Source organism: Bos grunniens, chromosome 8, assembly GCF_055505025.1.
Source record: "Bos grunniens cultivar Pamir isolate PY7600 chromosome 8, Bosgru_T2T1.0, whole genome shotgun sequence".
Classification (NCBI taxonomy): Eukaryota; Metazoa; Chordata; class Mammalia; order Artiodactyla; family Bovidae; genus Bos; species Bos grunniens.
Genome location: NC_141172.1, coordinates 4,977,518 through 4,994,785, shown reverse-complemented (window position 1 = coordinate 4,994,785; position 17,268 = coordinate 4,977,518). Strand labels below are relative to the sequence as shown.

Genomic DNA, 17,268 nt, shown 5'->3' with positions numbered 1-17,268 from the left:
CCAACGTGCGTCAACTAGGAAGTGTGGTCGCCCTACCTGTGACTATAATACAATGTGATAAACATGATAATAAAAGTTTAAACACTTTGCAGGGGGAACATTTTGAATGTAACACACCGATGGGTCCAAATTTGTTTCCAATCAGAAACATCTCTAAATTATTTTTCAATCAGCATCCATGATAAAAAACCACGCCGTTAAGCCAGGGTTATTTGCACCAGGCAGCACAGCAGAGCTCGAGCTCCAGAAGGAAGTAATGTTTCAGCTTGTTGGAAACACATTTGGTAATTTAGAATCCCTGGAGAGGAGCTTGTTTTGTAGTTTGGTCAAAATCCTAAGGAATTGAGTCTCAGAAACCTCTGGAAAGATTATGGGGATATTTAATTGGGAATGATGATAATAAAATAAAAATTACAGATAATGTTTCTCTTATTTAATATTCACAAGTGCACACAGAGAACATAAATGTAACTTAACTTACAGGTCATAGGCTTGTGAGTCCTGTATACACTGACATATTTGTGTATCCGTATCTGTCTAAATATTCCATCCACCCTTGAGCAGATCTGGAGAAGAGTCTGCCAAAGCACCATGCGTGCATGCTAAGTCACTTCGATAGTGTCCAACTCTTTGTGGCCCCATGGACTGTAGCCTGCCTGGCTCCTCTGTCCATGGGATTCTCCAGGCAAGAATACTGAAGTGAGTTGCCATGTCCTTCTCCAGGGGATCTCCTCAACCCAGGGATCAAACCCATGTCTCTTATGTCTCCTGCATTGGCAGATGGGTTCTTTAGCACCACTTGGGAAGCCCATGCCAGAGCAGAGAAAACAGCAAATACAAAGACTCTGAGGCAAAAACAGTCGATGGTGCATGGGCTGGTTCATGTACCATAGAATGAAAGCCTCAGGAAGGAAACACTTTGATTTTGTTTTGTTTTTTAATTTAGCCATGCAGGATGTGGGTCTTAGTTCCCTGACCAGGGTTAGAACCTGTGCCCCCTGCATTGAAACAGCAGAGTCTTAACCTCTGAACCACCAGGGAAATCTCAGGAAGACACTGCTTTATTCACTCTTCTATTCCAAGCACCTAAAAATGTCACTGAAACATAAGAAAAAGTCAGTAAATATTTAAGGAATGTGTGAACGAATGAATGGATGGATGGAAGAACCCCTGATGATGGTTTTCTAACATTAAGTCCCCAGTTTCCCTATATTTCACTTTTTCTTGTTTTGGTGTTGGTGGGAATGGAGTACAATGCACTGCCAGCTTCAGAGAGAAGCACTTCATATACTTGAGCACCTTTTAATGATCCCTTCTTTTCTTCTGGGCTCAGCTGGTAAAGAATCTGCCTGCAATGCGAGAGACCTGGGTTTGATTCCTGGATTGGGAAGACCCCCTGAAGAAGGAAAAGGCTACCCACTCCAGTATTCTGGCCTGGAGGAATTCCATGGACTGTACAGTTCATGGGGTTGCAAAGAGTCAGACACAACTGAGCAATTTTCACTTTAGCTCTCTTTTCTTCAGAGGTAAATCCTGTTACTCTTAGAAGCATGTTAAGAATAGATTACTCACACCACACCTTTAGCTTTGCTACACTGAGAGTTACAAATGGACTTTTTTTTTTGGCCATACCGCACATGAGAACTTCTTCCACCACAGGACCATGAGGGAAGCCCCTGCTGCTGCTGCTGCTAAGTTGCTTCAGTTGTGTCTGACTCTGTGCGACCCTGTAGACGCCAGCCTACCAGGCTCCTCCATCCTTGGGGCTCTCCAGGCAAGACCACTGGAGTGGGTTGCCATTTCCTTCTCCAATGCATGAAAGTGAAAAGTGAAAGGAAAGTCTTTCAGTCGTGTCTGACTCTTAGCGACCCCATGGACTGCAGCCTACCAGGCTCCTACATCCATGGGATTTTCCAGGCAAGAGTACTGGAGTGGGGTGCCATTGCCTTCTCCGGAGGGAAGCCCCTACAAATGGATTTTATACAAATGATTTCTGCATGAAATCATCCTCATTATCAGTAATGAAGTTGTTACAATTCAGCTTACTGTGGGGCCCCCAGCAAAACAGGGCAGGTATAAATCAGTGCCTTCTTCATATACATATTTTCACTTTCTATCAAACAACAGTGGCCCTAAAACTCCACAAACTCAAGAAGAGCCACATTTGCAAGAAAACTTACCCACATTTCCAGTTTCTGTATAAAATCATCCTTCCTTTCTTATTCACAGCTATTATCTAATCCTATGACCAAACTGATAAACTCTACTGTGATCCATGCTTTTCAAATATATGAACTACCGAAGCCAAAGTGAAAATGCAAGGAGAAAAATTTTCAACAACACTTACTAAAACGTGAGTGTTCTACTAATTCTGTCCTTGGGAAAAGAATACACAAATTGGTTGACGAGAGCATCTTTCCATATAGAAATGTTTCTCTGTAACATTTCATTTTTAGGTTGAAAGAACACTCCTCCAGAAACAAAGATTCACACAGTACACAAGCAGAGAAAAATCTCAAATGCTTCATTTAAACCCCTCCACAAGTATTCTTACATCATGTGTAAACCATTTTTTCCTGGGAAAGGAAGATTCTTTTAAAATGTCTTTACTAGATCTAAAAACAAATGCAGATCCCAATTTTATTTGGGACTGATATCTTCATTCTGTCCCAGAGAGATCTGATTAAATTAAGTAATTTTGTTTCTTTGATGTTTCCCTGGTGGCTCAGACAGTAAAGAATCTGTCTGCAACGTGGGAGACCAGGGTTTGATTTCTGGATTGAGAAGATCCCCTGGAGAAGGGAATGGCTACCCACTCCAGTATTCTTGCCTGTTGAATTCCGTGGACAGAGGAACGTGGTGGACTATAGTCAATGAGGTGGCACAGAGTTAGACAGAACTGAGCAACTAACACTTTTTCACTTTGTTCGATTTAAGTATAAGATCTTATTTAAGGGACCTCTGTGGAGAAGACAATGGCACCCAACTCCAGTACTCTTGCCTGGAAAATCCCATGGACGGAGGAGCCTGGTGGGCTGCAGTCCATGGGGTTGCTAAGAGTCGGACACGACTGAGCGACTTCACTTTCACTTTTCACTTTCATGTGTTGGAGAAGGAAATGGCAACCCACTCCAGTGTTCTTGCCTGGAGAATCCCAGGGTCGGGGGAGCCTGGTGAGCTGCCGTCTATGGGGTCGCACAGAGTCGGACATGACTGAAGCGACTTAGCAGCAGCAGCAGCAGCAGCAAGGGACCTCTGAATACAAAACGTATGCATGATTGTACGAATGTATATATTAGCAAATGTGTTTGGCTACTCCACAGCATGAATGTTACTCTAAGATCTTAGTGTTTTTGGACAATATCTCCTCAAATTAGCAAATTGAAGTCTAATGACTGAATTTCTCTATGTACATTTGAATAAAATCGACCCAAGCCTTCCTGAGGCCCTATGCAAAGCCAGATATTCATATCCTTAGACAGATGTCTATACCCCACACACCTGAGGGTACAGAGAAATAAGGTAAGCAAAGTACAAAGACGTCTTAGAATAATTTTGGGATTCTTGCAGACAGGACTCCAGGAAAAGCATCTGGCAATGCCTTATAAACTAAACACAAGATGTAATCCGACCATTAGCTGTTAACTGTAGTGCTCAAAAAGAGACGGTTTAAGCAAAATATGAACGAGATTTTCAAAGAAATACGCTATTCTTTGCACCAAATTTTGCTCCCCAGTAGGCGGTCAGTTTTTCACATTTTGCCACCTAGTGGACAACCCGAAAACTACAGCCTTCCCTGGCCTCTGTAATTTCCATACACGTGGGAAAGAATTGCGTGCTGCTGCTGCTAAGTCACATGAGTCGTGCCCGACTCTGTGCGACCCCACAGACGGCAGCCCACCAGGCTCCTCTATCCCTGGGATTCTCCAGGCAGGAATACTGGAGTGGGTTGCCATATCCTTCTCCATGAGAATTGCGTAGGAGGAATTTATTTGTTTAGTTCATTGAAGATGCTCCTGCTACAGTGCCTGGCACTTAGTAAGCCATCACTATAGAGCTGTTTAATGGAGGATGACTTATCATTGGAGGTACTCACCATTTAAATATTATTATTATGGAGAATGTCATTGAAAATACAGTTACAATATGATGTTGGCAAAATATGTTTCCTAACTGAAATAAAAGTTCTAAATTATTTCAAAAGTAAATGGTGCTCTATATTCTCAGGTTAGAGAAATGTCTACATAGCTCGTTAGAATAAGAGATGTCTCATTGCTCTGTGTAGACAGATTATCCAGTTGACTTAATTTAGAAAGTGAGCACCTACCTCTTCTTCACCTCAACTGCTCCAAATAAAGCTAAATTTACCCTGGAAAATGCCCTTTCTCCTTTACTTAAAAAATCATGACTGGCTTTCTTCTAATTTGGTCTGTGATACTTGCTATTCCTTTTTTACATTGCTAAAAATTATGAAACCTCTTTAGGCCTCTTTTTAAAAAGAGTACATATGCACATGTATGAATATATATATATATATATTTATTTTTATTTTAAAAATAACATTCTGTGCTTCTACTTCAATGAGCCTACAGTGTTAATGACTCTTAAACATATTTCTCCTGGCATAAAGATTGGTAATTTTAAAGAGCAGAATGATAGCTTTTAAGTTGAATATTCCTCCAACTTTTTTTGATTTTTAAGACTTTCTTTTGAAAATATTTTAAAAAGCAAAACATATGACTGTGTTTTAGTACCTTAACATTAGGCTAAAGATAATTCATTAGGTAATCACCTCAAATTTCTTTCTCAGGAGAATCAGTTTCCATTTTAAAATCAGCAAATAGGTATACATATAACATAGGCTAGTATTTCATTAAAAGAACTTATTCTTTTATTTTTTTTTAAATTAGGTTGATCTTAGGCTGACAATATCCTAACACATTTTAATAATATATTGTAAAGATATAAAGCCTGTTTTTTTTCCAGCTGAAACATATATATTCATTATATAAAACTCATTTATGTCGCATAGAATGAAAACTCTCCAGAGTTCATAGTCTTAGACAGATTTGCACACACACCCAAATAAATGTTAAATGCAAAGCATTTTGACAGAGTTAATGAGAAAGGCATACCTTTGTCACATACCTAGCCCACCAAACCACAAAAAATTTTTAAGTGCCAGCTTTGAAGAAGCCTAACATTTTTTAAGATGATAAGGATATAAGTTATAAATTGAAATATTCAAATTTCAAAGGCTTTAAGCAACTGCTTTCTAAGGTGATTTTTGCCTCTCTGAAAACAAAAGGTTTAAGTAGTATTTGTATCAGTAAAATAATTTCTTTCATATTTGTGTGAATGAGGCTAACATTCATATGTACATACAAAAATATTCAAGAAAAACAAGTTTAGAATACCAGGTTAATTATTTTTTAGTGTATGTGAAATATTGGTTTTCCTCAACTCCGTCCCAGCGTCAAGGTCTATAGCTTTTATTGGAACCAGCTATCTCATTTTCATAGGGTCCCAGGAGGCAAGAGTCATACATTGTTACTTCAGCCTTCAAAGAGGCAAAGCAGTACAGAGCCTTGTACTGTAATAGACAACACAGAACAGTCCCAATTTCAGTTCCTGTTATATTGACAAGCCTCCTTTCAGGTAAGAGATGGAAACATTCTTTTATCATTATAAGGTTAGTGACCATTTTAATGGAATAAAAAGATTATTCTTACTGCATCGGGGATAGAAGTTTGGGGTGCGGATATGTGGGGAAGATCTTTTCCCTTTCATGTTCATGTTGCTCAGAAGTTCTTTTTAATTGGTATAAAGCTAGCTCTATAATCTCAACATTAATACTAGAGATCAAAACTATTGAGGACACATTATTAATATATACAGAGCCTAACCAAAGAATTCAGTGTACTTTTCTTTTTAATCAAGATAAGATAGGTCATTGATTTTCACAGGCTGAGAGGTTTTCTCTTTTAACATCAATAATATAGTATTCCTTACATTTGCTCTATCATTGTGAAAAATAATCTAAATTTAGTTTACTCACCTCATACATACAATGTGTAACATTTTTTAAATAAATATGAGTCTCAAAATTAACTTTTCCTTCCTGATATACATGACTTAAGTGGGGAAAGATAGTGAAAGTTACACAAACACATATTCACATATGGAAATTATGGAAAGTAGAGATAAAGAGAAAAAATACCAACACATATAATCTCCAAAGTTGTCAAAAGACTTTAAAATAGCCAATTCCTTTAGATTTTATATTTTGACATAATTTGCTGCTTAAGGAAAAAGATCTTTCATTGGGGAGAGGGGTTTTTTAAAGATAAAGGAAAATAGTAATACAACATGTGCTTAAACTAAACAATAAGGCTCCCATTTTGTTACAAAATACATTTAACATAAGTGAATTATGTTTCATAAGAGTATGAAAGTTAGAAATGACAGTTTCATACAGAGGTGAAATTTATATAAATTTTATTTTCTAGTATGTTTATGTTTTATTATATTTTATAATCTAGAAAGATTATACAATGTTTAATCTTGCTTGTTAATGATTTCTTAAAAACAGTCATTTATTACTTTTCAATCAACATCTAGGAACTAAGAAGAAAAAATTGTTGAAACCAAAGAGTTAGCTATTTATTCTTGGTTTAAATAGGTCAAATTCTGATCTCATAGAGGAGGAGGTATTATGATAATTCCTAAAATATGTTTTTAGTGTTTGTATTTGTGCCAGATAGTTAAAGACATTTTGTTTTAAAATAACTATATATGTTTAAAAAGCCAAAGGTACTAATTTTTCTGCAGTCAAGTTTTATAATCAAATGTCATCAATTTTGAAAGTCTGTTGAAACCACCAAAATAACTAAATTTTATTAAATTAGAAAATGTATTTTCTTCATTGTAACTGGCCTCATAAAAGTTATGTGAGCATTTTGTATATGGTTATCTTAAAATGTTACATGTGTCTTTTAAAACATTCTTAGTTCCCTTTTCCCTTTCACTTTAACAGTGTTCTGGCGCTTGACTAGCACAAACAGTACCAGATCCCTTTCAGCGGAGACTGCAAACGGAATAAAAAATCACTTGAGGTCTCTAATACATTTGCAGTAATATTTATGAATGAGAGAGGGTTGTCTCCTTTTGAGCTTCGTTGCGTCGGACCATTCCTGTGTCTTCGCATCTTAGCATCTTGTTAGCGTCATCTTAGCATCTGTCTTAGCATCTTCTGTGACCTGCACCAGAACTGGGCAAATCGCGTGGCCTTAGAAGAGTCTGATCTCCTGGTGGGTGGGAGCGTCTCTCCAGCCTCCTCTCCATCCATTTCCCCTCCCTCCAGGTGTGTGTGTCCTGGGGAGGAGGTGGGAGATATAAAGGAGAGGAAGAGCAGGGAAGCAAGGCCCAACTCCTCAGAGATCTCCACACCTCACCCTCGCAGTGCATTAAGGCCTGACCCATGGCCTTCTGGTCTCACCTTCTTCCTACTGGTGCGCAGAGATGCTTGCTTTTCCCGCGTCCCTGCATCCAGGGCGGGGTGGGCTGGGGATGGCAGTGGGTTCGAGATTACACACCTGAGCCAGGCAGAGGAGCCCCATTTCCCGCCCCGCCTGGTTTCACACCGTGTCCACGTCGCTGCTTGTAACCAAGCAGAACATAGAGTTGGAAGAAATAGGGGGAATGAATCATAAGGGGGCACAGCCCCCTTGTCTCAAGCTCAAGGGAAAAAAATCTCCCCGAAACGTGGGTGCCTGACTTCAGTTTAATTCTTGGCAGTCTTTCTTAGTCGCGCGTTGTTGTTCACAGACGATTATAAAATGAATGTTTGAACCCCTGGGTTGACAAAGGAACCGCGGAGGGTCCAGCCAGCATCCCCCAACACCTTAGAAGTCCCGCGGCCCCGCCCGAGGCCTGCCGGGCGGAGGCGTTCGCTTTGTGGTCCCGGGAGGCGGCCTCCAGCCTCCGGGAAGGCAGCTGCTGTGGACTTTGAACCGCGAGGGAAGTACTGCCGTGGCCGGTGGCTGTAAAACAAACAAACAAACAAAAAACTATTTGCAACCGGATTGATCCAGTCTCGCTGCTTCACAGAGAGCGCAGTGTGGCCGCTTGCCTGGCGCGGGGGCTATAGCCGCAGGGAGGCTGGGCTCTGGATCTGGAGGAGTTGATGTCTTAAAATAAATGACAGGGACAGTTCTTTCCCGAGGCAAAGCATCCACCCCGCCCCCGTCCCCTATGAAGGCAGTTGGCTTTGAACTCTAGGACAACTCTCCCACCTTCGGCGCGAGACCTGCACCTCGAGTTCGGTCCAGGGCCCAGGGCTCGAGGGCGACACATCCAGGAGTGGAAATGTCTTCGGTTAACCGAGAAGGTTGACACTGAATCCAACTGAGCAGGAAAATCTGCCGTATCCGCTCGCTGGAACTGCGAGCACCCGAGAGAGGCGTGCAGGCTGGAAGACCTTCCTCAGCGCCGCGCTGAGCGGTCCTGCTTTAACTCCGTGCAGCCCCCGAAAACCGTCTAGCCATCCAGGTTCACGGCCGGCTTGTGTCACCGGCGCATAAATCACTGTCAGCTCGGACAGAGCAGGCAGAGAGAAAGCTCGCTCGTCCTGGCCACGCGGGCTCTAGGCAGATTAACTGTCAAGGCTCAGAGCGAATTGCCCGCCCAATCTCCTGGGCTCCAAAAGCGAGCTTGCACTTTCTCGGACGCGCAGAGGGAGCCAGGGAGATGGTTCTAGCCACCTACAGCCTCTTCTCCACAGGGCCTGATTACTGACGTGCAGTCAGGGAAGTCGAGAGCGAATCATCATCAGATCTCATTTTGTGCACGGGGATCCCTAAGCCTATTAATGTTAAAGTGACATTCTCAAGGTCATTTAAAGCTCTAGGAAAACTTATGCTTGACCCGAAGTCCCTTGGTTCCCGCTATCACTGCCTGGCACCTCCATCGTCCTGCCTCTCAAATTCATGGTTTTAGAGATGTCAGGATGTAAGGATGCTAATAAAGGGAAAATCACTATATGCTGAATTTGCAATGAACCAGTATAATTTTCAGCGTGATATTTCTAGTTATAGTCCCCGAAACGTTCTTCAGATCTTTCCTCATTCTACCTAAGAAATTCAGATACGCAGAATCTCGGGCGATCTTAGATATCAGGGTGCTAGACACCCAATCCACCTCCCGACACTTTGCACCCCCACCCCCACCCGGCAGTGGGTTCTGGGCCCTCATCCAAGTCAGGAGGAGGAATTCCGAGCAGAGGACTGGAGGGGTGGGGGACCTGGGGCAGGCGCGGGCTCGGGGAAATGCCGATCCAGGCGAGTGGTTAGGCAATCAGCTTTCACCTTCCCATAAACTATTAGAGAAGGGACTGGTTTTCGTCCAGCAAACTCTGCCCTTAGGCGCTCTGGGCTTGACGCTATCTTACTATTGCTCACAATTCACATTAATTATTCTAGGAAAGCTCAGCACACCTCTGCACTCTTTGAGTAAAGGCAAGCCATTTCGGATTCTTTCTCCCAGTGGCATTCTTTTTTTTCCTCCCAATCATTCATGCACGCATTCACTCATTCACTTAAATCTGGGTTGGAAGTTGGTGGTCCCTCAAAGCATTTATTTCTGTAAGAGGCCACAGTGATGATCTCTTCCCTTTTATACTCAAATGACTCTCTCTCCCTCACCCCCACCCCGTTTTAGTCCTACTGTAGAAGAGAGAGAAACCCCAACCTTCAACTGTCAACTGTTTTCCAAACACGAGATTAATGTTCCCCAGGACTCGGGGGTAATGTGACCTTTCTGTTTTCAGATGTGTTTTTCAACATGTAATCGTTTGTTTGTTATGTCTCCCGGTGTGGACTCGGGAAAGCTGGGAAGGGGTGTGGGTTGCCAAGGAGGGAAATGAATTTGGAGACTTTTTATTCCCTTTTCAACACAGGAAAACTCAAAGCATTTTATTTTTATTTACCAGAAGATAATCCCCTGAAAAAAAATCCACAATACTGATACTGAAAAATCTGAGCATGTGATGAGCAACTATTTTAAAAAGCATATATCCAAACCAAAAGCAAACCTATTTTTCTTTTAAATGAGGGGGACTTCTTGGATGTTGGTCATGTTTTTTTCTGATCTAGGTAGTTACATGGGATGTACCATTTTTAATTATTTATTGAGCTTTTAATGTATGATTTGTGGCTCTTTTTGCATTGTTATACTTCAATTAAAAGCTTTAAAAATCTAAAAAATAGGAAACCTCTGGTATGTGTGTTTGCCACTAAATCTCCTAAAATCTATTTCTAATGAATTTCCAAACCAATATATTTGTTAAACTATATTTAAGAAATTTACCAGTAACTTGGTTTCTCAGTAATAGGTTCTGAATCAGACTGAGAACAATGCACTTGAATTAGTTATTAGAAAAACAGTATAAAAATTGGATGGCTTTCTAATATAGTAAAATATCAAATGAGCAGTGAGAGTTTAAAGCTTGCCTAAGAAAATACCTAAAGAAACAAAATAGCCATTTGGTTAAAAACAACAAGTAGACTTCATACTTTAAAACGGTATTTAATTGTTTGATACTAACTCCTATTCGAAAATGTTTTATCCCAAACGAGAATTTTAAAAAGGGTCTCAGCCATACTCAAAAGTTAATTTCTGTCACTAGAAAGAAGGCATTTTGAAACGTGTTTTCCCTCCATAAAATATTGTTAGGTTCCTTTCATGATCGGTCACTTTGTATTTCACCAAGAACCAAAGACTAAATTGTTCTTCCCATTTAATCAATAGCTTTTATTGCTGGCATCAACGACCCCACTTATGACTTTAAGCTGCCTAATTTTTCTGCTACCCTGTTCCATTAAAAAATAAAAATGATGATTCTCGAAAATCTAGTAAGTGATTTTCCGACAAATGGCTTTGTTGTTGACTCCACGCCACCCCAAACCCCTTCCCTCTCTCTCTCTCTCCCTCTTTCTCTCTCTCAAGGACCCTTCGTCTCCAGGAACGGTCACTGAGCCCGCACTGCTCACACCAAGGCTTACTTTACAGGCCCTTCCGCGGTTTTATGATTGGTTGCTGTGGTTGGAATGTTTATAGATAATAAACAACTAATCCGCTTCTTGCCTAATGAATTGCCCCACCCGCGTACCAGTGGAACGGCTGTAACTTAGCTCCAGGAGAGCCAGTGATAGCCGGGACCGAAACCACCCAACATAGCCGCAGCTCAGTATCAAAGCCGAAAGATCCAAGGCCAACAGAAGCCTATTTCGCATTTTCGAGTTCCTCTGCTCTGGAGCCCCTAGACTCCACTCGTGCTTTGCTCCACCCGCTCCTCTCCCTGTCGGTTTGAAGGATGTATTCCAATGAACAGAGGCTTTCTGAAAAGCGTGCATCTGAAAAGCGGGGCAGCGGTGTGGAGCCTGGTAGCAGGCAGAGGACCCGCACTCCGCGGACCGCGGCGCTGGGTCCGCAGCAGCTCTCATTTGGCCGCACGGGCCCCTTCAGTCTTCCGGCGGCATATGGCAGTTTGAATCGTCCTGACTCTGAATCAGATTTTGCACTCGAAGATGCAAAAGGCTGGGTCTGCCAGGGCTCACGCCCTCGAGTCCCCGCGCGCCTGGGGCTGGCAGGGACGAGCGCATGGCTGGGAGGAGGAGAGGGGTAGGAAGCGCGCAAGGTATTCAATACTTTGTAATCTAGTCTGAAATAAAGAAAATGTGTGTTTAGACTCCCAAGAGACCCGGGAAACGGGGGGAATCTGCCAAAAACATTCCAAGAACAGAGGAAACCAAAGTCTGGGAGAGGTTATTGTATACACATTATGGCAGCTGCTTGAGGCCTCGGTCAGTAGCCGGCGGGTGGGTGGGGGTAGGGGCTGTGACAACGGGGATTGGGGGCCAGAACCTAACCTGGCATCGCCTGGTCTCTGAGCAGCGAAGGGGACACTGATGTCGGCCATGGAGCATCCTCTTTCCGTAAGGACCCACAAGAAGGAAGCGGAGAAAGAGTCTAAACCAGAAGCTCCAAGATCAACACTTAAAAAAAAAAAAAAAAAAACTAGAGCCATTTCCAAAACCCGTTTTCCAGTTACCTGTATTTTGAATGAATACATTTCCTTTACGTAGTAGTCTGCAAGTTCTGCAGTTTTGCATTTATGCGTTTGATGTTTATGTCATCTTTCATCTGATCACCCAGTACCCAGGATCTCTTTTCTCCAAGAATCTCAGGAAAGGTCGTTAGAAGTACTCAGGCCCCTGCTCATGCCAAGGTCCCCAACACACGTGTGACTTTGCTTCCCTTATTCATAAAGAGTAGGTGAAGATGGTGTTGGGTCAGAACTTATCTTCCTGGGTGGCCAGTTCTTCCCCAAACTGTGGTTAGGAAGCACTTCTTTTTACCAGTGTCTCCCTTTTTCACTGGCTTTGGTTTATAAATCCCGTTGTTTCATGAGGATGGGGAGGGAGGAGGACATGGAAAATTCTGTCAATGAGCAAATATGCATGCCTGCCTGTTTAGGTGATGGGGACACACAATTAAAAATCAAAACAACAACAAAAACAAAACTCTTTTCTAGAGCTTTTACTCTAGTGGGGAGTGTCAGTTTTATATTAGGACTTACTTTGGGCTGGACACACAGAGGATGTGATTTTTAACAGAAGCATAAGGTACAGTCCTAGCCATCTGGTTGAGACCTCTCTCCTTGTCACCTAAGAGGTTTCCTTATTGTGTACAATCCTATTACATAATAAATCAAATTACACTGCCTTTCTTTCCCCAGTCTTTCTACCAGGTACCTGCTTCGATACAAAGCAGATAGCAGCACCCTCCATCCTTTTCGCCTGGCTCACACCATTTCCATCTGTGTGGCGGTAGGTGAAGGGCTCTCCATACCCCTCTCAAACTTGTGTTGGTCTTGATTCAAGCCATGGAGTCAACAATTCAGTATACTTAGTGCTGTTTATGGGATCTTGGCCCCATGGATCTTGAGTGACACCAGGACAAACTGAAGACAAGGAACAGGTCACATCTCTCAGGGACAGAGGGGGTTTTCTCCCTTTACCTACCTGGGATCTCACTGCCCTCTCCTTTCTGGGGATAGAAGTGTTGCCTGGGGAAAGCTGAGCATCTTCTCAACAATAGCCAGAACTGGCTGGGTTTCCAGGTAATGTCTGGTTTTGCAGAAAGATCTCCCAGTATCTCTGTTTCTCCACTGAAGCCTTCCCTTGGGAAGTTGCCCATTGAGTACCAAGACATGGTAGCCATCAGGGTCTCAGAGATTTTGCCTGAACCTGGGGCTATGACCTGCCCTGGGGGCAGGAGACCTATTTAATTGCCCTTGATGAAGAAGACAGTTGAAAACGATCAGAGGAGGAAAACGAACAAACACAAAGGCAAAAAGCCTTCCACGAGCTGTTTGATTATTTTCTCGGACTTTGCTGTTTGATTTGAACCTGCCTCATTAGAAATAAAATAAATAAGAACCAAAATGTTCACTGGTTCTCCAGCAATGAATGTGTGTGTGTGGTTGATACAAAGAGAAAAGAAAAGAAATCCTGGTTGCTCATTAAAAAGAAGAAGTAATTTGTGTAAATATGGGCTTCCCTAATGGCTCTGTGGTAAAGAATCTGCCTGCCAGTGCAGGACACTTGGGTTTGATCCCTGGGTCAGGAAGGTCCCTTGGAGAAGGAAATGGCAACCCACTCCAGTATTCCTGCCTGGGAAATTTTATGGACAGAGGAGCCTGGAGGGCTACAGTCCATGGGGTTGCAAAAGAGTTGGACATGGCTTAGAAATTAAACAACAACTTGTGTCAACAGGGCTTTAGAAAAGGAAGAGTCTGCCTGTTAGCATCCTACCTTTCATAGGTCCTTCACAGACAGATGAAGACTGGGAGGCCGCATTATGAGTGACCAGCAGGGCTCCCTCCCTGGATGTAGCTGAATATCAAACAGCAGTGGGGATCAGGGCTTGATTTTATTCATCATCAAAGGACTGGGTAAATCAGCAAGACATCTCTGTCAGCATCCTAGGTAGCGCTGAGAGTTTTCAAAGGGTGTTTGGATGTGGGTGTGGCTTCCAAATGTGATGGACAATAGATTGTGCTGAAGAGAGAGCTCTTACCTGCAGAAAGAAGGTGCAGCTGTTCCTTGTGTCTTGACCTTGCAACGTGCAGTAGAGACAGTGTGCACACAAACACGCCCAGAGTCCTGAGACCCATGGACCTTGGGGGGTCCCATGGGGTGTATATATCCACAGGTGGTGCTTGAAGAAAGCTGAGGTCTAGAAGGCTCTTCTTTAGCCTCCAGCAGCATCCTGGATGACTGACTGATGTTCAAGGCTCACAGCCTGCAAAGAAGGGAAAACACACGTGAAAGCACTTTATCAATTGTGGACTATTAGCTGGCAGTATGACTAGGTGTATCTGAAATGTTCATGTATATATGTGGGGACAATTGGTAAGAAAATTCTTGGTGGAGTTCTGTTTTCATTTCAAGTTCTCTGCCACCTCTCTTTCACTTCCACTCTCATCTGAGATTGACTCCTACTGAAACTTGACACAGTCATTGTAAAAACACAGTCCTGTTTCCTTCTTCATCTATTGTACAGTTAAGCAGGCTGCCAACTTGGCTTTAGAATTTACCTCAGCTCACTCTCAATTCAGAAGCACGTTTCTTCAAAGCACGTTTCTTCAGAGAAATGTCCTCCGGTGCAGGCCGGGAGATGTGGGATGGTAATTTGCAGAGAGTGAGACATGGCTATAACTCAATTTTACTTATCACTTCAATGTAATGTAAAAACTAGACCCAGTAGGCTTTTCCTTCTGCCATTTTACAAATTGTACAATTTAGGTAAAGACTCTGCTCATACCTTGCTGCAAGGAGAATGTAATTTAAGGAACCGACTGCATACATCCTACCTTTGTACCCTAGGTGAGCTTTTATCCATCAATTCTTGTGCCAAAATGGGAGACCTAAACATCAGTGTGTATAACCAGTTCTGTGGATAGATTTGAGAACTTTGTGGCTTGAATTTGGAAAAAAAATAGACAGGCTTTATGAAAGTAGCAAAACTCAAGATGAGTATAGGTTAGGCATTATTATTGGTACTGGTGACAACAGAGCCATTCGTTTATTTTTAATTTTTTATTGGAGTATTGTTGCTTTACAATGTGTTAGTTTCTGCTGTACAGCACAGTGAATTGGCTATGCGTATACATATATCCCCTCTTTTTTGGATTTCCTTCCCATTTAGGCCACCACAGAGCATTGAGCAGAGTTCCTTGTGCTATAGAGTAGATTCTGGTCAGTTATCTGTTATATATATATAGTAGTGTATATATGCCAAACCCTATCTCCCAATCCATCCCATCCTCTTCCCTTTCCCCACTGGCGTTCATAGGTTTGTTCTCTATGTCTGTGCCTCTATTCCTATCTTACAAATAAATTCAGCTATACCATTTTTCTAGATTCTACATATATGCATTAATATAACAATATTTGCTTTTCTCTTTCTGACTTAACTTCACTCTGTATGACAGTCTCTAGGTCCACCCATGTCTCTGCAAATGGAACAATTTCATTCTTTTTTATGGCCAAATAATATTCCTTTATATATATATATATATATATATATATATATATATATATACACACACACACACACCACATATTCTTTATCCTTTCCTCCAACAGAAGCCTTTTAGAGTAAAATTCAGTTAAACAAAAATATTTATATTAATATTTGACACAATCAGAAGAATAAAGTTCTTATATTAAAGAAGAAAAACTCTATTGATCTGGAGATAGGGGCTCTGCTAACCAAGGTGGGATTGGGGAGGGTGGGGGAGTAGTGGCGGGTAGATGAAAACTACCCACCCCCCACCGCCCTTACTAGCCACCAGCTCTCCACTCTCCTGGGCTCATGTATGGGTCTCAACTTTCAGAACCTAGGTTTCCTATCATTGCTCTTTCTTTGCTCAGGTTCCCAGTCCTTTCCTTCTTGTCCCCTCCACAGAATGAGATGGTTGGTTGGCATCACCGACTCAATGGACATGAGTCTGAGTAGCTTCCAGGAGTTGGTGATGGACAGGGAAGCCTGGCATGCTGCAGTCCATGGGGTTGCAAAGAGTTGGACACGACTGAGCGACAGAACTGACTGACTGGGGAGCTAAGATCCCACACGCCTTATGGCCTATAAAACAAAAACATAAAACAGAAGCAATATTTTAGCAAATTCAATAATGACTTTAAAAGTGGTCCACATCAAAAAAAAAAAAATCTTAAAAAAAAATTAAAAAGAACTACCCTGGTTGACAGGATGGTGCTGGGCAGCAGCCTGCCGCTTGGATCTCTTCCATTCCTCTCCCTGGACTCTTGGGAGTACGGTTTGAAAATGATTATTTTGCCTGAGGTTGATAGGAAAATATTGGCATAAAAAACAACTGGTTGGAAGGAGAGAAAAATTGATTAATTAGGATTCTCAGAGACTCTGAATGGGAACAACCACATGTGTGTACTATGTATAGAATGAATAGGTTCCATATTCATAGATTCATAAATGCATTCATAAACAGTGATTACTGGAAAGGGTTCACTTTTATATCTTTCTTGAACTCAGGGTCTAGTATTGTCCCCATCTGTGGTGAGGAATAAATGCGAGAAAAGCACAGCTTGCGGTCTGGGAAGAGAACCACAGGAATGAAACGCTGTGCAAGTCTTGAAGATGATTTTCTCTGGTATCCTCATCTGCAGCAGGTCAGACTGCACTGATAGCAGCTGCAGAAACAATTGGGGATCTTATTCATAAAATAAAAGGCACAATGCCAGATGGCAGGCCACCAAAGGCACGGCGGATGGAGGAGATTACAAAATGCTGGTGAAACAGGGAACGAGTCCTTAGGGGAATAAACAACCTTGTGTTTTCTGCTAACATATAGAAATCAATTTTTGTGTGTGTGTGTGTGCAAAATCACAATAGGGTATGAAATAAAAACAATAACTGTTTGTTAATTGGAAAGTTTATCTGGGGAAAAAAACAATTTTCTTAGTGGAAAGTTTGATGGGCTGTTTAGGCTCCTCTGCCATTTTTCTTGTCTCTCTTCATAATCTCTATGTAACCCAGAAACAGCCAGTAAAAGAGGAGAATCTTTGGTTCTTTAATTACTTCCTGTAAATTTGACAACTGCTACCTCAGTCTCATTGGTTGTTCTGCTTATAAATAGGCCACTCTTTCAAAGACAGCATAATTATT

At 42.0% G+C, this 17,268-nt stretch overlaps 1 long non-coding RNA gene across 1 annotated transcript; it reads left to right on the top strand.

The window, feature by feature from the left end:
• Nucleotides 1–5,522: 5,522 nt before the first annotated feature.
• LOC147366575 (uncharacterized) lies at nt 5,523–7,123 on the top strand. The gene is made up of 2 exons (XR_015169387.1): nt 5,523–5,658; nt 7,037–7,123. It is a non-coding gene; the product is annotated as an uncharacterized LOC147366575 (long non-coding RNA).
• Nucleotides 7,124–17,268: the final 10,145 nt, after the last annotated feature.